General features: G+C 35.7%; 1 pseudogene; it reads left to right on the top strand.

The window, feature by feature from the left end:
* LOC149803365 (aminopeptidase A-like) overlaps window positions 1–23511 on the top strand; it is a 57215-nt pseudogene that overhangs the window by 28046 nt on the left and 5658 nt on the right.

The following is a 23511-nucleotide window of genomic DNA, read 5'->3' on the forward strand; positions in this document are numbered from 1 at the left end:
TACGTAACAATGGCATTCGATTCTGCAGATACCTTGCAACATCCAAGTTTGAACCATTAGCAGCCAGAAGAGCGTTTCCCTGTTTTGACGAACCTAACATGAAGGCCGAGTTCACGGTGAACCTTGTTCACAGGCCCAATTACACTGCACTCTTTAACATGCCGGCTGACGTAAGCTTTCTAAATCATTGTTATAATACCTGAACAACTGTATTTATATAATGTTCTTTTACCTCTTACTGTTCAAGTGCGTCCGTATTTGGGTGGGATAAAGGTGGAGGAATTCAAAAGAAAAAATCATTGTGAAGTATAAAAATATATCCCTCCAATTTTCGCTTAACCCCCTCACCCAAATTATGGCTTGCCACCCACCTGGAAAAATTCTTGCAGACGCTTATGTATATATTGTTCATCAAAGTTATGAAGATAGGGCTGTTGCCAACCATCACAATCACACGGAAATATCAGACAATATCATGAGACATAATAGTTTTCCAAATCTGCAACTTTACATGCAAAAAAGTGTACACTATTTAGCAGGGATATATACTTGTTTTAGGGAACGGTGATAAAACCGAAATATTTTAGAAACTCTATGTTGTTTAGAAGCTAATTAAGGCATAGTGACACATCAATGTGGTCGACTTAGAACTGGCAAACAAATAATTTTCGGTTATCACTCAGATCCTTTATAAACTTCCTCGTACAGGTCGCAAAAGAGCTGTACTATCTCTTCGTATCCGCATGGTATGTGTGTATGTGCCCTGACATGAGCATTTGAATTTGATAGGAAGACATTCTTGATAAAACTTTTCCTTCTGTAGGTCAATCCATAAACGATTAGTATAATAAGATTCTTGTAGACCATATAATATTCACATTTGAAATGTTATCATCTTTGATTCTAACGCTGTCTTGACATCTTCATATGATATTAAATACGTCCAAACTTTATGTATTTTTCTTATCTCGTCGATTGTAAATGTGATTTGCTAAACCACGGCACTGGACAATTGGCCGAACGCTTTGTATCCGTTTCGGCCCACGCCCCTTTTCAAAGGCCGAACGCTTTGTATCCGTTCTGGCCACGCCTTTTTCAAAGGCCGAACGTTTTGTATCCGTTTCGGCCACGCCGTTTTCACTCATAAACACATTGTTCGGGTTCGATCTTTAAAGTTCGATTAGCAGACACCTTTTTACAAAGTTAAGCCAGTTTTCGAAAGTCATTGCTCAAAGTTATTTACCGGGATGAAAATTCTCTGCTATGAAACTAAAGGCCTTTTTTAAAACTGAATATCTAAAGTTATCGCCTTTCAGTGGAAATGTGCGTAAATAGCAAGACAGAATTATAAAATTAAAGACTGTTCTCTTTTACAGTTTCAACAGAAGCTACCTGCAAAGATGCATATTTTACGATGTCCACGATCACTTTGAATCATACATATGTATATGTCGAGGTCTTTAAATTATAAAGCCAGATTATACAGTGTTAAATAATTCCAGTATAATTATATGAATAATTATAATTTTATAATTATATTTATACCAAGAACTTGATATTAGATATTTTTATAATAATTTTGTTATGCTATCTATATTATCACTGATTTATTTTTCTTCAGTCAGATATTTCAATGCCAAAAATGACACAAACGATAAATTTCCATAACCTTTTATCACACAATACATGTGAGGAACCCGAAATTCGTTCCTATGATACATTATTATGTAATACTAAAGGTGCTCACTTTATAAAATAATATTTTTATTTTAACGGGGTGGGGTGCATCATCAGGGTAATCTATTTTTATTGTCTTTTATTTGTTCATCATGGTTTATAGGGTATCGAAGTTTGGGCTTTCAACAATGATCTACAGCGTACACAATTTCGAACGTACGAGAAGATGAGTACGTACTTGGTGTGCTTCATAGTGTGTGACTTCAACTTCAGTGAAACTACGACAAAGCACAACACAACGGTAGGACGGCTTTAATAACTTTTGTTTTTAAATATTTAATAATAGATACTAAAATGTATCAGTGTGAGAGCATTGATGTTCATTACAGTGGCGAACAATGTGATATCGCCACTGTGGCAATATCAACTGTGGGATTACTTTCTTCTCCAAATTGTATGCCCTTACAAATTTTATATTTTCCATATTCTCCACTTTATGAAATACATCTGCTCTCAACCGACAGCAAAGAATAAAGTTCTTTAATTTGCGATTTTGATTTTCGTCCCATTCATAGTCATGTTTGAAAACAATGGAGAAATTTGAGGATAAGTACGTATTGCTTTCGAAATCAGATTTACGAGTATCTGTTATCGACCTAGACTGCAAGATTTCCAAGGGCATATTCCTCACGTTTTATTGCAACAATAAAGAAAATAATCATAATTCTACCGTGCTAAAATAGTCATTATTCAGTTCTTTTCTTTAAATATGTTACTTTCAGAAGGCTGAAATGTATTTAGACTTCTCGATGATGCAACCTAAACACCAAAGATTCAGTGTATCCATCCGCGATATAAATATGTTAATAATTTTTTTTATATTTTATCTTTCGTATTAAAACAGTGATTAATTATACAAATGACGAAATATGAAGCATTATATGTAGGAGATCAACTCTGAAATTTCTTAAATTATTGTTAAATTTCAGAACATTTTAATCCGTGTAGTAATGCAAGGCTAGCTGCATTGAAATAAAATGGAAAGTGTATAAGCTAGATTGCATTGTTTGCCTTTAAAATTATAACGAACTGAAATCTACGGGATATGAGATAATATTTCGGTCGTGAAGGGGATACATTTCGTACTGTATCTAATGGCAATACAATGTTTCCACTTCATTTGTGAAATATTTTGCTACGCTTACTCAAACAATACAGATATCCTCTACCTTCTCTCCAGTCGACTTTCCGGACATGTTTGCAAATTTCTTCCGTGACAAAGTACAAACCATTAAAGATAAGCTTGACACCACAATTTCAATTGACTCGTCGTCACCATACAGTTGGGATACAGAATCTGTCTCTATGGATTTCGTACGTATAATCCTGATGAAGAGTGCACCAAAGTCATATCAGCTTGATCCAATTCCAACATCACTGCTTCTTGAGTGCTTAGATCCAGTTTTGCCTTCACTAACTGATGCTATTAATACCTCTCTCTCATCCTGGGAATTCCCATCATTTTTCACAACTGCCATTGTAAAGCCTCTGCTGAAGAAACCAACACTAGACCATAACGATTTAATGAACTACTGCCCAGTTTCTAATCTCCCATTCATATCAAAAATCTTAGAAAAGGTTGTTCTATCCCAGCATGTATCTCATCTGAATTCAAACAGTCTTTTTAGCAATGTACAATCTTCATATCGCCCTTGCCACAGTACTGAAACTACTCCTCTAAAAGTAGTTAATGACATTCTCTCTAAGCTGGATAGCGGAAAGATTACAGTCCTCACCCTCCTTGATTTGTCTGCAGCATTTGACACAATAGACCATGATATATTACTTCACCGTCTCCAGCATGTATTTGGCACTCATGATACATACATATATATATATATATATATATATATATATATATATATATATATATATATATATATATATATATCCATTAATATATACGTTTAAATATAACTAATAAAATGTAAACGGCGTGGGGAGGGAGTGTACAGGGTACATGATCTTTTAGTTGTGTGAAAACATAATATATTCGATACCCTTGAGGAAATCTTTGTATTTTGATCCCATTAGTAGTATTAAATTCAACAAGAGCGGTATGTGGCCTTCCAATGTCAAATATCTACTTACAAATAATGTAGTCCTACTAGGATTCAATGGCATGCTGCTTGATAACAATGAGAAGTCCAAGTTAATATCAACATTGGATGTGGGATTCAAACAACGTGTGAACAGATCTCAGCCATGAAAGATCACCACGGCTGCATTACGGGTTGATGTTGATCAGTAGTATTAATTTGTGCAAGTAACATGTGATATATTCTGCAGTGAGCCACATTAAACCAAAGACGATTTAAGATTATATATATATATATATATATATATATATATATATATATATATATATATATATATATATATATATATATATATATATATATAATGTAACATATACAATATTATATTGCTAACACATTATGCCATATAAGTATACATCAAAAGTAAAACAAGATATGTTCAATGATGCCTAGGATAAGCTGTAAGCCTCTTTGGTACGTGTTTTCAGATGAGTCCTACGAGTCGTCATGATTTAATTGGTATACATTTTATCAATGAATATACAATAAAATAAACGGATTGAAATAACAGGTTACAAGGACGGTATACTTACAAACCACACAAGTATGGTACATAATAGCTGTGTCATTCAAATTAAACAATACACGCATTTAATCAAGATGAATTGAATATTAGGCTTTAAAAAAAAGGATGAAACGTGGATCACGGAGATCTTTGGGTACGAATTAGCGTCCTACAATGGAAGTATTTATTTAAAGGTTGAAACATCTCTCTATTTAATCTTGGTATTACCAACGACTGCCTTCAGTATTATATTGATGATGGTATGACGCTCTAAGAACTAATGTTAAATATGCTGGGCCAATGATGTTCACGGTGTTGTATACATGGTTTATTCTGAATTGTTGAACTATATTTTCCGCATTTCATATATGAGCACAAAAAAACAGACTGGAGAACAGTAGATATTGAATCCTTAGTTTTAGTTTGCTTTTATCCAGGACGGACTGAGCCCAGAAAACTACGAGGAGCACAGATAATCAGAACTACACTTAACCGATGCAGATAACAAATTATTATTTTTAATTTTTTTTCTCTCGCACAATTACCATGTTTATCAAGTACGTCAAGCTTATTATTAACTTTCTTCATCATACCATCTACTTTTGTCTCACCAGATAAATATTGAAAAAAAGTTAGAGACCTAAATATTTTACTGGGGTCTTTTTTAATTCTTTCTTTTGAGTAGGAAAATTTACATAAACATTGATACATACAGAAGTGAGCTTTAATTATTTATAATATTGGGATGCTACTTATTTCCACTGCATAAACAATGAGAGAGAGAGAGAGAGAGAGAGAGAGAGAGAGAGGGAGGGAGGGAGAGAGAGAGAATCTCTTCAATAAGATTTACATATTATCTTGGGAAAAGTTACAAGTACAATTATTTTCAGTTGGCCTGTATATGTCATTTTAAAAGTAGTGATATAACCTGTGGAAAAGGTTCTAAATATTTATATATGCAGTTTTGGTGGGAATTTGTTAAACATTTTCCATGTAACTGAATGTCATTGTAATAAGGCCGCATTCTAGAGCTTACTGGCACTTACCAAAGTGGTCGCCCCACATATGATCACAGCTAGTAGACCTTTCTGACAGTCAAGATTTACGGTTGCTTGTCCAGTGTGTATATATTAGGCACTGCATTCAGATGGAAATAGGAAAATCAGTTGAGATTTGTCTCAAGTACATTTGAATAAGTGCATGGTTATAAAATAAATGATTAATTGTCTTATTGGTCATTTTGTGACTATTTTTCTTTCTTAGTCATTTCCCCACCTATAATGAAATTTTGTCCGACTGCAAGTTCTTCCTTTGCCATTGGAAACTTGTCTTAACTACCCTAGCAATCTTCATAGAGTTTACTGATATCTTATATGAAAACACCCACATTTGTCTTTATGTGTGTCATGGATGCCAAACAAGAGGTCGTTCGAAACTTGCGGCACCATCCCATTTTTCAACAAAAAAATACTTTTTGTATTTGTATGTTCAACCTTTCTTTTTGAACTCGCTTATACCAATTCTTTTATTTTATTTAAATTCTCTTTCAATTTTTATCTTGAAACTTTCGTTCGTTACCCCCGTCAGAGGACGAGCAATAGCTACCAGTAGTAGTAGTAAATAATAATAATAATAATAAAAATAACCATTATCATTGATCATTTAAGCAGATAGAAGCTAGCTTACAAAATATCATGCAAAAATAAATACACAAGCAATTCGTCAAAATACACACACACACACACACACACACACACATATATATATATATATATATATATATATATATATATATATATATATATATATATATATATATATATATATATATAACTGACCGCTCCAGTGGCCTAGTGGTTAGAGCATCCGCCTTGGATGCGGGATGTCGTGGGTTCGATCCCCGACCGAGTTGTACCAAAGACTTGCAAAAATGGTACTAATAGCTGCCTCGCTTGGCGCTCAGCATGAAGAGGTTAGTGTTAGGACTGGTCGGCCTGGTGTCAGGATAATGTGACTGGGAGGGACATCATGCTACATGTCTGCAGCATGTTGCCCCAATGCTAGACATCACTATAAACTGCCACACTGTAGGCATCGTAGCGATATGACTGAAAAATTGTTAAAGCTACCTTAAAAATCCACACACACACACGCACATTAAACTGAAGTCAAAGTTATACAAGGTGAACATACTGTTATCTTCCTGATGTATGACAGCTACCAAGTACAAATGTTATGTTGTCATCACATTTGGTACATTCCTTTATCGCAACTGATATTAGTGTTAGTTGACTACTGTTTAGTGGGTCGCGGGCACAGGGATCATCTATCCCAGTTCAGACATTGCTTTCTACATGTTTCGTTGCACATATTTATGGCTCAGAACCCTTGTTATTTGGCTCGCAAATAGCTTACGGAACCTTTCCACATTGTCTATTCGTAGACACAGAATTCTTCAAATAACAATAACTTCAGCAACAAACTGCGAGGTTTCACTCAAAGTGAAAACCTATTAAATTGTCCACATGTCACTGAGAAATTATTACAACGAATAAATAAACTTCGCAATGTCTTAAACTTAAGTTTTGTACAGTAATCGTTTCGTTTCATGTAAAAAAGATAATAACAAAATACTGATCCTCAGATTTTCACATGATAACAAGCTTTTAATTTGCTGAAAATATCTTTAAATCATGACAGTTATTTATAATAGCCGTTGAGAACTGTCAAAGATTAGGGTCGAAAACGTTAGTAAATACCTTAACCGGTTTCGCGTAATGTATTAACCAACCCGTAACTGGTTAATTGCAGTCAGAAACACTTCATGTACAGAGAGTGCGAACTGGCAAGAACTACAGCATGATCAAACTTTTCACTTTCTAAAGTCTAGTTAATGGTTTTTCCTACATTTACTGACACGCTTATATTCCCAGCTTGATTCTGCACTTTACGTATATATTCTACCTCTAATTATGGTATCATATTCTCCACCATTTCGTACAAGAATTAGTACCAGTCAGTCTGATTCTCAGGATCAAAAGATTCCAAGTTTGGAATTTTGCGTTGACATATTTAAAATGATTTAGTCGCAAGGGGTTAATACGCATGAACAGTGAAAGGCAGAAAGTACGGTGTGTGTGTGTGTGTGTGTGTGTGTGTGTTTAACATTTTATTTCAGTCATATCGCTACGATGTCTGCCGCGTAATAGTTTATAGTGATGTCTAGTACTGCAGCATCATGCCGCAGACATGTAGCATGATGTCCCACCCAGTCACATAATCTTGACACCAGGCTGACCAGTCCTAACACTAAGCTCTTAAAGCTGAGCGCCAAGCGAGGCAGATGCTGGTACCATTTTTATAAGTCTTTGGTATGACTAGGTCGGTGATAAAACCCGCTACCTCCCGCATCCGAGTCGGCGATCTAACCCAGGGGTCACAAAATCAAACCATCCTTAGGGCCGCATGAGGACCTTTTCAATGATCCTAAGGGCCGCACCACCTATCGCTTAACCGGCTTGAAGCAGCTGTTCCGTTTTTTAGTGCCGTTTTCATGATATTTGTGCTTGTTGCCTGTTTTCATCTACGTTATTGTGTTCATTATGTATTGGCTGTTAAATTCGTATGTGTTTCTTCATCTCCTTGTTTTGGAAATGAGAACAATTAGACTTTTTCTCAGATGTCTTGCTCCACTGTTTTTTAACAAACCGCCGTCACGTGATACTCGCCAGTCAACCCGTTTATGCTATGATGGACCCTCATTAGTTGATTTAAATGATCACTCCTTGGCTCTCCACACTACATTGTGCTCTAGACTAAACGAACTGGGACTACATTCGTCATTACCTAAATGTAAACAGAAGCGAAAATAGAAATGTTGTTTCAAAGCTGGCCGGCGTAGAACAGGAAGAAGAATTCAGTTATCTCCTTTATTTCGGCTCAACAATTTAAAAAAACATTCGACCATTAATTTAGATAACCTAATTCAAATCCCTATTAGTCAAGCTTTGTGTCAACTTTCCAAGAGATACCTCTGCGTATTGCATTATTCAATGCCCAGTCAGTAGGACCACCGAAAAAGCGCACAGAAATAGTTAATTTTATCAACGACCAGAATTTTTACGTCTTTTTCCTGAGAGAAACATGGCTAAAAACATCAGGCGATGAGCCCAAGTGTGCGGATCTATCACCCACTGGTTACTCCAGCAAGTCGTTCCCCCGTAACTCTCGCGGAGGTGGAATTGCTGTCATCACAAAGAACTCCATGATCAAACATCTTAACCACACCACAACATTCAGTTTCGACCACACATCGTTTGAACTAATCCAAACCACACTCACGCTGGAGCAAAGGTCAGTCCATTTTTTCTGCCTATACCGCCCTCCTCCTAGTAGAAAAAACAAGCTGGCTGAATCTCTGTTTTTGAAGCAGTTTCCGAATCTCCTGGCATATGGAAATTCGATAGGTGGCAACCTGAATATTCTTGGAGATTTCAACTTTCACTTTGACTGTCCTGGAAACCCAAACACATAAAACTCATAGATTCCATTAATGTTTTCAACCTCAAACAGTCAGTTAACCAAACCACCCATAAACATGGTCACATTTTAAACTGGATTCTTCATAGACCTGATGATAACATTCTACGGTCTTCACTGGTATCCCATGACCTGGCATCAGATCACCTCTGCATTATATGCCATCTTGACATGTCAGTCCCTAACACTCCACCTTTATCTGCTACTAAGAGAAACCACCTCCGTATGATAAATAGAACCAAACTAATGCACGACTTCCAAGCAAACCTAACAACTTGCTTACCTCCTGGGGCAGAACAACTCGATAACTGCCTGTGCTCATTGCTCGACAAACATGCCCCAGCTACCAAGTGCAGAGTATCAATTCAAAAGTGTTCTCCATGGTATAGCAGTGTTAGGAACCAGCTTCGCACTGCTAAAAGAGTCCGCCGTAAAGCTGAGAGGCTTTGGCTTTCCACCAGACTCATATTTATAAGCAAATATATGAAGCCGCTAAGAAGAATGTTACAAATATAGTCCATGCAGCGAAATCAGCCCACTACACTACTAAGATCATGGAAAGTTTCAGCTGCAAAGAGCTCTTCGAGATTACTAACAAGCTAATGTCAAGGAACAAATCAACACCACTTCCAACTACCTCCTCTCCAGTCGACCTTCCGGACGTGTTTCCAAATTTCTTCCGTAACAAAGTAAAAACCATTAGAGATAAGCTTGACACCGCAATTTCAACTGACTCGTCGTCACCATACAGTTGGGATACAGAATTTGAGTGGCAATCATTAGCAGCATTTGAACCTGTCTCTATAGATTTCGTACGTACAATCCTGATGGAGAGTGCACCAAAGTCATGTCAACTTGATCCAATTCCAACATCACTGCTGCTTGAGTGCTTAGATCCAGTTTTGCCTTCACTAACTGATGTTATTAATATCTCTCTCTCATCCGAGGAATTCCTATCATTTTTCCAAACTGCCATTGTAAAGCCTCTGCTGAAGAAACCAACACTAGACCATAACGATTTAAAGAACTACTGCCCAGTTTCTAATCTCCCATTCATATCAAACATCTTAGAAAAGGTTGTTCATCTGAATTCAAACAGTCTTTTTAGCAATGTACAATCTGCATATCACCCTTGCCACATTACTAAGACTACTCTTCTAAAAGTAGTTAATGACATTCTCTCTAAGTTGGATAGCGGAAAGATTACAATCCTCACCCTCCTTGATTTGTCTACAGCATTTGACAAAATAGACCATGATATATTACTTCACCGTCTCCAGCATGTATTTGGCATTCATGATACAGCCTTACTGTGGTTCAAGTCCTACTTGGTCAGGAGGACACACATTGTATCTGCAAATGGAATATACTCCAGCCCAGTTGATCTATGTTGTGGTGTTCCACAGGGGTTTGTTCTTGGACCTGTTCTCTTCATTCTATACACTCAGTCGCTCTCAAGTGTCATAGATCATCATCCAGTGTCTCACCAATTGTACGCTGATGACACCCAAATATACAAATCTAGCCACCCAACTGAAGTTGATGCTACCATCTAAGGTGTAGAGAGGTGCATTTCTGATGTGAAATTATGGATGACATGTAACAAGCTGCAGACGAATGATGAGGCCATTCTGATCACAACACAAAGACTTTCTCATTCATATCCTTTACCTCAAACAATAAATATCAGCACCACCAACATTAAATTCACACAATCAGTACGAAACCTAGGTGTTAATCTGGATAGTAGTCTCACATTGCACCAACATGTCATGAACATATGCAAGGCTCCATATCTTGAGCTGAGACGCATCAGCTCAATTCGCAAATATCTTTCAGTTGATGCCACTAAAACACTTGTGTGTTCATTAGTACTTTCAAGACTGGACTATTGTAACTCAATTCTTTCTGGTTCATCTCAATATCTGCTCCAGAAACTTCAAAAAGTTCAAAACACAGCTGCTCAGATCATACTTAGAGTACCACGATCAGAGCACACCTCCCCGCTGCTCTGTACCCTACACTGGTTATGAATTCGATCCAGAATCAAACACAAAATTTGTTCTCTGTGCTACGTTTCACTGTCGGACTCTAGTCCAACATACCTATCCGACCTCACCCATGTGTCCACACCAGCAAGATTCTTACGCTCCTCTTCTGACAATCGTATACTCATTATTCCCACTATGAAAACAAAGTCATATCGACAGCGTTCTTTTGCATACCAGGGCCGAGCAACGTGGAATGAATTGCCCACTGTACTTAGACACAAAGACACAGTGATCCCATTCAAGAGTGCTCTCAAAACTCATTTATTTCGACTGCAAGAACAAACTTAAAGACCTAATAATGTGTCCTACCTTAAATATTCTCAACATGTTTTTTATGTTTTCTAATTTCATGGTGTTTGTTTTTGTAATCATATCATTGTATGATTTTTATCTTATAGGTGTTGTCTAATGTTGTAAAGCGCTTAGAGCTTGTAAAGATTAGGCGCTATACAAAGTCCTCATTATTATTATCTCTCATGACACCTTGTGATGCTAATCAGTATGCGGGCCGCATATTTGAGACCCTGCTCTAGCCACTAAGCCACCTGAGCGATCCGTTGTGTGTGTGTGTGTGTGTGTGTGTGTAAAGTTTGAATAAAGATAACATAAGACACATTTTTAAAATTTAAATCCATGCGAGCCTATTTTCTGAATATAGAAATTGACTAATAAATTGAATAGACCACAGACTGAGTGAACAGATACAGAATTAATCTGTTGGGACATGTTACCTGCGACTAAAGTATGGTCCAAACTTATAAATAAAACGTACGTCATCATTATCATAATAGCCTGCAAATTAAATTAATTGGTTTCCTAATATGCTACTTTTCTGCATAAATAAATAGCACATGTGATATTACAGCAAAATATTGCATGTTCCTCCACTTTAAGGACCGTCTGATGTCATGCCTGTACTCAATTGAGTTAAAACTTGAGAATAGTCATAGGAAATATGAGTATATTATATTGGAAAAGAAAACAAAATACAATTCTGAAATTCGTCATTAAAGCAATTCCAACCAGTTAAATATTATGAACGAAAATAATCATAAGCCAAAATAAAATATCGTTCACTTTGTTATTCTCTTGATAATTTATGATGTTCGCAACAGCAATTCAAGACTAAATCTGTTGACTATCTGAGCATGCATTTCTTTGAAAACCGATTTGTGATGAAAATAAAACATAGTTTATGCTTTCAAAGCTTTATAGCTACATGCCCAGTAATGGACTGGTAGCAGACCCCTGTTATTTTCAAAACAATATGTAGAGTTTACATTGTCCATAAAAGTAAAGAACTGTCCACGTTCCAGAATAACTCCACTTTTTTTAACTACCGTGCACATAAAATGACATAAGAACACATGCTTTAAAAGTTAAATGTTATGGCGAATTTGGCAACGGAATTTCAGACTCATGCTCTTGACTTAGCCTCCCGCATCACGTGTGCTTCAAGTTGAGCTGAAGTCGATGGTTGCCTATCATCGACTAGAAATAATATGCTGATCGTATGCATTATTATATTTTGTTTTTAGGAAAAAATAGCATAATGCCAACATTTACAGTATATAGACAAGCTAAAGTAACGATTAATAATGCGGAAGCAGAAAAGCTTTTTCGTTAGGCACAGACGCTCTGGAGATGAAAAGACACTTTTGTAATCAAGAAAGGTCAGGAAACTGGTTCTTTTGCGCTTGCTATCATCTTAAGCGACCAGGCAAACTAACTGACTCGGAAACAAAATGTTTCAGTTCACTGGAATTTTCAGAAATGTTGGAAGTCAGGTCCACAATGTTCTCCAAATGCATGCTCAATACCGTACATCTTCTATGGAGCTGACGTGGTTTCCAGCAATTACTTGACGTCGGCAACGTTTGCGCTCTGGGAACCGTTGTGACTGAGTTCAGCTTTGTGCTGGTCACTAATATAGAAGTGCAGTAACAAATCCCCTCCCCCCAACGACAATTCTATTGGACGAGGTCAACTGCATACATCAGTACAAGCTGTCCAGTTATAAATTCCAACAAGTAAGATCATATCTTTGGGTTTCTGAATTTGAAGTAGAGCTTTTTGACACGAAAAATCAGTCCAAAGAGATGTTTCGACGCAAATATTCAAGCTTTTCTATTTAAGCTTCTTATAATTTCACACAGCGGACGTTGCCCCCTGTGAACGAATGATCAATTTTACACAGAGCACACGTGGTCTTCATTTTGTCTTTTTCGAACTTACATAAAAGAGCTTCAAGATTGCGGTATTATTCACGTTTTCACTCTGGCATATCAACTATCATGTGTTAACACTGGCAGTGTTAACCAGCTGGATGTACTGTAATGAACTGACTTGCAAACACCCTCTCGATATCCCTCTCGTCAAACAAGCAGTGATAACAAGCAGTGATAATCAGGACAATCTAATGATGTATTACTACATTCGTGCTTTTTTACAACACAGACCCAAGCAACAATATTATCTGGAGTACCTTTCAACATAACCATTTTGTAGCATACCTTAGCATTAGGCTGTACCAAGCGAAAGTGCGCCGATCAATGTTCATTTGTAACACAGTTTGTTTTCAAGGAAAAAGATGGGAGTGAGAAAGCATATGCAGATGTGTTTTTGTTCATGAATTTAAACATGTAGTTAAATACTCTTAGTGTTATTATTTAAGGCGGTTGGGGGGTGGGGTGGGGATGGCGTAAGGAAGAAAACTACTAACCGGTTATCAGACTTTGTAACTGGTTACCGCCAATACTCGAACCGTCTCCGGTTATCCGTGTAATCGAATCTGTCCAAATAAAAATCATGCTAAAATCAGTCGTATCAACTTTTCAAGACGATATATTTCTTTTAATTACTTTTCTAGTTGTTGCCTTTCGTTGTTACGATCTGAAGACTTTAATAATGTGGGACTGAGCGTTTCTCAAACAATAGTCTCAAAAATAGAATCGTTCGTCAATTTCATCTCAATCATTATATGTTTTATTGGAATAATCATTGTTCATATAAGTATATTATATTCAATTCATCTTGACTCATTCTTATTTTTGCCACATATTTGTACATCATATGAAATTGAATTATTACATTTCCAAATCCGGAACATCACCTAAAAGCTGTATAGTTAAATCAAAGCGATATAGGAAAAGACTCTGGCCTGTAAGGCTAAATGCGTGAATCATCTGAATATAGCTAAACTTTCTTCATTTGGAAGAAAGAAAATCTAAACTTATTATTTTGAAAGGGATTCTTTTGAATCAATGAATACTCATTCTCAAACATCATAATTAACAGTTATCCATCGTTCAAATTTTTTACCATAAGTACGTTTTTTTCTTTCAGTTCTTGGACTATTTTTCTCGTTTTGGAATAATTGATATTTATATAATTACACATATATATAATTTACTATCTGAAACAAAAGTCCGTTAACCAAATAAATCTAATAATATTATCAAACTCTATCACAGTAATAATATTATCAAACTCTTATTACAGATTATAAGGAAAAGAAAAACATGATGGAGAATTTTCATTTAGACAATACATAATAATACAAGTAGTTTATTGACCTTTACGTTCAATATCTAATGCTACATGATCTCCTGCATCATCGTTCTAATTTCTACGAGTTTGAAAGCAATGTTATTACCAAAGAGTATATCAACATCTCTAGACATGTTTTATTCTAGAACTAAAATAACATGTACATCTCTAATCACTCTTTATACAAATACAGTATTGAAAATAATGGTATGATTTTGGCGACCATTTCATGTCATAAACATGATTTTCTTTCGATTGGCAAAGTTCAGTAGGGGGTACATAACAGGAACGGATCCAAATATATCGTTCGAGGGGTGTGCGCTAAACTAGTAAGCAAGGGGTCCGTGGGATAGCTCCCCTAGTGGGGACACGAGGGACTAAGGTCCTGCATTTTAAGCGTTCGCATAGCCTAATTTTACGTATTAAGTATAAAGAAAACTTACGTATCGAAACTTTCTGGTTGTTTTGCCCCCATCCCACCCTCCACATATCAGCCTCTGCAGGACCCAAGGTACTAATGATGTGGAAGAATGGGAACCAGTCTCAAAATGAGTGAACATAAAATAGATAATTTCTGCGTCTGTCTCGCCATGATTGGTTGCTAATGAAAGTAAAATTTATTAAAAAGATCTTTTGAGAGCTTATCCTTGCTTCAGCTGAGAAAAAAAATCTGAGACACTCCAGATTTGAGTTTGGAAAACTTACTACTAAAATTAGCACCTGGCTCTTAGGTGGGGACTTGAAAAAACATGTTTCAAACAAACGTAGATGCGGAAAATGACGCGGCTCATACTGTGTTGTCAACATAGACAGTGCCAAAAAATTTAAAGTTTATGAATTTTGAATATCATGGTGTTTGCTTATGTTTACTTTTGAGCAGAATGAGTACCGTGAGTCCTACATAAGGATGTATAACTGGCTACATCCTATACATACACACCCACATTTGTCTTTCTGTGTGTCACCGCCTCCAAACAAGCTGTCGCGGGTTCGAAACATCCCAAGTTTTGTTATACTCTTTTGTATTTTCACGTTCATACTTCTTTTTAACTCACTCCACCAATGTTTTTTTAAACAAATTGTACTTTTTTAATTTTGATCTTGATTGTTTATCACTCCCTTCTTAAGAGGGGCAATAGCTGGTTAATATCATAAACGCCTGCGTAATGAGCAATTAAGAGGAGGGAGATTACTCATCAAGCCCACCACTTCCATCTTCCAAGGAGTTATAAACCACTTCCACATCAAAATTATGCAACTAATCCAACCCAAATTATGATTTTTCTGCAGGTGCTTATTATTTCTCACACAACTCTGAGGGCCTCCAGGGTATGATCCACCCATTATAACACGGAAAAGATGGATAAAGCTTCTTGAAAAAGTAGGAAAATGTCCATAAAATTATATTTAACTTAAATACGTTATTCTGCTAAGTTTGTATTATTATTATTATTATTAGTAGTAGTAGTAGTAGTAGTAGTATTAAGATTTTTGTATGAGCACATATTGATTGATAACTATTCTTTCATATTGCTGTGACTCCGGGAATATCAACCTGTTTTCCATAAACAGTTCAAAAAGCAATTTTTCGGGTAAAACTTTGGGACAAAAATACATTTCAAACCTTTTTCTAACATTTTGTTTTGAAGAGTAGGGATGGCAAAACCTTTTAAAAAGAGAATACGTATATAATGTTTTGTTTTTTTTCATTTCGTATACGAGAACAACTACTGGCAGAAAAGTTCAACCAGTGATACCCCTTCCAAAACATACTGCCTTACAGTCTTCGTGTGTCTATATTGTAGATACCGTATTTTAGATTTTTCATATTTTAGCAAATCATATTTTCGTACGCTGACAACAAAACGACTTAATATATTATATTTGTAGATAAATATACCATTATAGACAGTTTGAATGGATATATCAGCAGTTATACCTGTTTTATCTCAGATGTAATAGAGAGTACATACGTATATGGATAAACCACTAATTCATATTTCTATGGCATCAATGTTAACGTTTGAGAGAACAAACCATTTTTATTCAACGCTTGCCCCATTAGACAATACGTTTGATTCTTGATTTAATTAAGAGCAAATTGATGAACAATCAAAAGTATTTGCTTCGTGACATTTTCTCAAGTTAAATGTCCCTCAAACTATAAATCATTAAGTATTACGTAATGGTGTCTAGTGCTCCCCAGCGTCGAGACTGGTACCCTGCTCAATTAATATTTAGTGGTCTGATTCATATAACCAAGCTGACTGAATCTCTTGGGGAAGGTATAACCTATTGATCCACCCGATGTTGGCACCAGATGTATTATATCGAATTTTCAAGTGCTTTCTCATTTCTTTCCTTTCATATTGTTTTCTTTTAATGGGCTTTGGTATTTAAGGATATTTGATGTATGGCTATTATAATATTATGGGTAAGCATATCTACCAAGAACTTACGAAGGTCACCTCCCTTTTATTTTCTGGGTTCCCGTTATGTTTGTATTTGTTTTGTCAGGATATTGTGAGTTATGTAAGCTGCAACTTGAGTCAACCGTCTTTGCTAGATCCCCGTTGTTTCTAAAGAGCAGTAATTTTATTATCTCTCTCTTCGGTTGTATTCTCATTATGTTGTTTCTCAACGCTTAAGCTTCATGTTTAGCCTCAACTTGCCTCAACTTGTCTCAGTTTTGTCTGCTGTGTAATGTTGTATTACATGTTTTAACATATAACTAGACATCGTGAAAGAGGAATCAACACTCGCTACGTTTGATACACTTAACGTATACACTAAACTTTCGCATGTCTTTGGAGTAGAAACAGTTAAAATATGTCAAAACAAGAAAAATGAAACAATGTATACACGATTCGCTCACGAATTTATAATTGACTACGTTAGACGAGTACTTGAACGCAAATCATTTTTCCTTTAATGGAAATTACTACGTACAGAAAAAGGTACAGCCACAGGCAGGAAGGCACCAACCTATGCTACGCCAGTCTTGGGTCCCTGGAAGAGACATTATTTGACAGACTGAGGAATAAAGACAGACACGCTATTGGGAATAAATTGATAAACAACTGGAAGAAATGTTTAGACGACTTTCTTTATTATATCGAACAAACATATATCTACAGACGTATACTTCCATGATTTTAATAGATGCAAATTGTGCTCTACCGTAACAGAACGAATCTCGATTAAAGTTTAAAATGGTAAAATATTTTAAGTTAAACACAGACACTGATTGCAATTCAAAACAATGTGTGAAATATAAAACGTTTTACATAGGTTAGACAAAATATGAACGAAGAAAGAGAATGTCAGTTCACAGAAAGAAACTTCCATGTCCTTCCCGTATATAAACTATTTAAAATGACTATCTAAAAGAAGACAAGGATTTGCGTCTCCTGTGTCATCCGAACCTTAATAGTTCTCATTAATTAAAACAGGATGTTGTATGAATACGCTGATGTATTTTCAAAAGATGACCAACTGAGTATTGAAAAATATTGGTCCCAAGGCCACGTGGTTCATGATACCCGAGCTGCGAGGGCATTCTACTCCACATGAACGAGGGTATAATAATGTTAAATACTAAATCAATAACCGTTTTATTAAATACTTTGTAAAACAAAATGCATATTACTGTGAATAACACAATTGCAACAAAAAATTATTTCAAAGTTTTATTGAAAGTTTTACATGTCGTCCATTTTAATAATGAAACATGAACACTACGCAGTAACAAGAGCAACTGTTATGAAAACATTAGACAAAACACTCCATCCCTCGTAGTTCGTTCAGTTCAAATATAAGATAAAACAATTATATTTACGGTGGATAAAAGTACACTGTTTACGTAAAAAAGAAGTTGTTCACTGCTACATGTTATAAAATGTCAGTTTAACCCTTTCTCTGACACCCCCTTCCATATCGTACTAATTGCATCAACTATCGATAACTAGCCGTCCATTGTCAATATCTGTATGCTTTTTTCTCTTTACTATTTAAATCTTTGAATATATTCAGATTTAATTGGTATCATATACATTTTTATTTGGATGAAACCCCCATCTACTGATTTTTCAGTACTGTTGACAGGCAGAAAGAGTTTTGGTCTTTCTCAACATATGGTGGCCGTCAGATTTATCACGTGGATAGCGTTCCACGTGTCCGTCGCTATTTATATTTAACTTAACGAGAAACAGTTCATCGTATACATCCACGTTTTAACCGGATAAGGAAGAGGTAAATAGTTTTACTTAACTACGGTTGATCCTGCTGGTTATTATAAATTCATAAATAGTCCCATTAGTTTAATGTTGTTGCTGCTGCTGGTCAGTATTGAGCTGTACTGACAATGGTGTTCATTGAAGATCATATAGATTTCTTTAGTATAAGAATGGCACACTTAATTGATGGAACCATTACTTGTCCAGTCTACAAACTGTAGAGTCAATTAATGATAAAGCTTACTCATTAATTCACTCAATGCCCGAGTCACCCGTTACATAAAATAAATGGATCAGGGCGATGAACAAAAGGATGTAACAGATGACGTGACCTCTGACAGAGGTCTTTTCAACTTTGTGTGCAAGTGTTAATAACAAAAACTCGAGGTGGGTACCACGATAAATTTTTCTATACATAGCGCGATACGTATCATGGTATAACGCAAAAACATTAGTAACCAACACAATTAATTGCATGGAGCATGGTCCTGGGATATTTTAAATAATATATCTGGTTCTCAAATGGCTGGGGAAAATACCATATTCTGACGTAATAGTATAATAGCACCATATTATATCCATTATTTGAAAAACAACGAATCAGTTCAAGATAATAGAAAATAATCTATCTTCGCTCAAATGAAAATCACAACCCCGACCACACCCCATACTAAATGATCTATACATTATAGTGGATCAATTTTCTATGTGTATTGTGTATATTTGTTGCATAAAATGTCAGCTAAGAAATGTAACTAATGTGTGATGATTACACCGTTAAAAAAATGACATTTTGCAGACACTAGAGAGAATGCTGATTACAATTCGAAAGGATTTACACTGAAGCCTACATTTTATTGGCTATACTGTTTATATAATAAGCAATGAAACTTTGAGTACGATCTCAACACACGGGTCAGATATTTACAGAAGAGCGCCAGTAAACACACATTGACTCAACAAACGAAAACATAGTGTGCTTGAGACATTACATAATATTTAAACAAAAAACGACTGCTCTCCTGAAAATCTTAGACCGATTTAGTAAGAAATGAATACAGTTACATAACAGAATGATATACAGTAGTAAAAAACTAAAATTATGATATTTCCTTTCTGTTTTTCTTCAATGGGAAAGTTTCTTAAAGTTGGATTTGGTCATTATGTCTATTATCGTTCGGCCGCCATGATGCATGCGTTATATGAGTCAAGCATGTTAATAAAGGTTCACAAATATTATTACATTTGTAATAATCGACATTAATTTGTAGCAAATACAACAATTTTGTTCAAACGTTAATAGTTTTTGGAATTATTTCTCGTGAAAAATTAAAACATGTTTGACAAAACAAATTCATAGCAAGCTTATTCGGGGATTTCCGTTTATTCTGTACTAGCGGAAACTAAGGAAGTACCACCAGTACAGTGACAATGTACCATGGTACGTACAACCGGGACAAAAAAACCGGTATACTGGTAATTCCGTGCACCTCTAACTAGAACACCGATAAAGTAGCTAAGAATACGAACCTTTACAATAACAAGAACCACATTTGTTTAGCATTTAATGCCATCGGGTTACGAATTAAATAACATTTGCAATAACAACAAAATTAACAACAGAATTAACGAATCCTGAAAAACTTATTAAACGAAAAAGACAAGGACATTCGGGTCGTTACTTGTTATAATTTTGCAAGCAAAATACTTTATGCAACACTAAACGCGATACAATGAAAAAGAATTTACAAGATATTTCATTCTGATACAATCAATGTTGAACTGGTTTTATCATTAGATAATCAACCTATACGAACCATTGAAATGATTTTGTGTGTCCCTGATTGCTAGTTTTAAAGATGCAAAATGGATTTAGATGACTCTGGCACCACAGTAGTGGTTTGGACATGCGGTTAATAGTGTGTAACACTTAAAACTCTAATTGATACATATGCGGAAGCCATTTACCAGGCTCAACTTTTCCCCAAATATTGTCTGCACCTCGATTGAGAACACTGCACTAAAACTGGAGCGTCCACTGAGCAATCGTGGTTACAAAGAAATATATAAAACTCTGTAATGTTTTACCTGGTTTTTCGATATGATTGTTCATAACAGTGTTGAAATATTTTACCTAAAGATCGCGATGGCCGGTCGAGCTTAATAGGTGCTAACTCGTGCCAAGGGATTGTTAGAAAAATCAATTGGTGCATGACAATTTTGAGGTAGTAAATAGCTGGTGGACACTCATATCAGACGTGACTCAAATCAGGTTTTATGAACGCTATTTTCATTTTTAAAAGAATAGATGATTACTAAACTCGCCCGACATTTCAGGAGTTGGTATGAAAATATTTGTTTATCTTCAGGTCAGGGTATATGCCACACCGGATAGAGTGGAGCAAGTAAAATATGCGTTAGAGGTTGCAAAGGTTACAATGGACTTGTATGAAAATCTTTTCAACGTTCCGTATCCTTTACCAAAACTAGGTAAGATTTTTCGTTTTAGTTTCCTATCTTGAAAACATTGTTGCAGTTGCAGTTGCTGACGTAAACCGCTAGTTGGGATTTTACGATCCATTATTTCGTATTAACGTGTCCATGTGGCAACTATGTAAAAGGAGGGTGTTACCTGTGTTCCATTTAAAGTCTCTTCCCTTATATATATGTAGTTCATCTTAGTATTATACAGTTTTGTTGTTGTTTTGCTTAGATTTTGTTTGTTTGTTTGTTTTTTCTTTTTTTTTTTTTTTTTTTTTCATTTTGATTGTTAACATGCGGAGTGAAATCTGTACGAGTTACCTTGAAGTCTGCCGTGAGGGAGAGACGAAATGTGTGTTTCAGATCATATAAAATGAAAAAGTGTTGACTTTGAGAAAGTCCTCAGTTTCTCTTCACAAAATGAAATTTAACCTTTTCTTCAAAATGCTTGATATTATGAATGTATATCAGTCCTTGATGACTCGTTGTTCCAAACAAGCAATATAAGAAAGGTTTGGACGGGACAAAACTAACTCAATTGGACGGAGATATTCAGTGAAACCTGGAACATGTGGGATTATATCATTGTGATACATCAAGACGGTCAATACATCGCCACATTCCAGGTTATTGTACATCAGCACATTCAAAACTGGAATTGATTCGGATCACCACTGGAATTAATTTGGAAATCTATACATTTGGACTTGTGGTAGAACTTTTAGGACTATTTGGGATTTAACTCACAATGCGCTAAGTTCTGCTCACTTTATTTCTTCGGGAAAAAAATTACTTGTTGAATTTTACAAAACTTGTTGGTTTTCGTTCTTTTCTTTTACTTAGTTTAAGACCATATAGTCATAACAGTATAATGTAAGAAAAGCGAAATTTATATCGCACAATATTTATTTCCTTATGAATATGTAAATTTAATTACAGAAATATAACGTTTTATTTCCAGATTTCCTCTTTGTTTTATGATATAAGGTTTTCATTTTAGTATTCAAAAAGAGTTGCCACACCGTTCTCCATAGTCAGATGATAGTTTTTTGATGACCTTGCAATAATCTATCTAAAATGAGCTTGATCACATATTGTCCAAAGATAGACTCTGCGGTTAATAGTCTGGCCTGGTTTCGGTTTGTCGGTTTAACGCCATTTTACAGCACATGATATGCATGGTGGCCAATGCATTTGGTGGAGGAAGAATCCAAGAAAACTCCGAAAAGAACCACCGACTAACGGGAAGCTACTGGCATGCTTTCTTACATACCCACGCTGACTGAGCTAGACTCAGATCCACACGGACATAAGTGAGAGGTAAGTGATCTGTAAAGGCAAGTGCCCTTGACCAATCGGCCACAAAGGGCCGTGAGTAGTCCGTGCATGCCCAGATTGTATTTGAGATAGCTAGTCTTCGAAGTCGCCCGAGTTCATTATTTCGATTGATAGCTGTGAAGATTTACGCTAAAGATATTTACCGTAAAGGTATAACTGAGTAATGTTTTATTTATTTATTTATTTATTTATTTATTTATTTATTTATTTATTATGTAAGTAAGTAAATCCTTTGGCAACGCACCGTTTGTAATGTACTGCAAATCATCCAGACTAGCCGCCTGCAAGGGAAACAACTTTTACGCGACTGTGATTTATTTCTTGGACAATTTATGGATCTTGATACGATTTTACTTAAAAAGAAATAATAAACCCCATGAAATTAAAGAATAGGTTATGTCAATGGGTTTTAAAACTTGTATACAATGAAAATACCTCAGCCGATTGGGATAACATCGTTTAACGATTCAAGGTTTCTAAATATAGATAGGGGTGATCACATATATGATTTTGGATAAATAATGTGAAACGTGAACTACTCGGTGGTGAAAGCAAAATTCAGCGGATAAGCAGTTTCGTGGCAAAGAATCAACTATTCTGTCCAAATGAACTGCTCAGCTTCGAAGCAAAACGTTCATCCCCCACCCCCGCCCCGCGACAAAAATTATATTTGCATATACTATTACCTTCTTTGTGACATATTTTTTTTCTAAAAGTCGCTATTTTGAATTCATGTGCTTCCTTTACAGACCTTATAGCTATACCTGACATCGTGTCCGGAGCTATGGAACACTGGGGACTGATTACGTTTCGAGAAGTGAACCTTCTGTTTGATGAAAACGAGGCTTCAGGTGCCAACAAACAAAGGGTGAACCTTGTAGTTTCTCATGAAGTATCACACCAGGTAATTATTAAGTAATACATAATGAAGTTGCAAATTCATTATTGCATTTGTATTACTAACCTTGACATTGAAT

This window comes from Sinohyriopsis cumingii, chromosome 3 (assembly GCF_028554795.1).
Source record: "Sinohyriopsis cumingii isolate HCF-2022 chromosome 3, ASM2855479v2, whole genome shotgun sequence".
In the NCBI taxonomy this organism is placed as follows: domain Eukaryota; kingdom Metazoa; phylum Mollusca; class Bivalvia; order Unionida; family Unionidae; genus Sinohyriopsis; species Sinohyriopsis cumingii.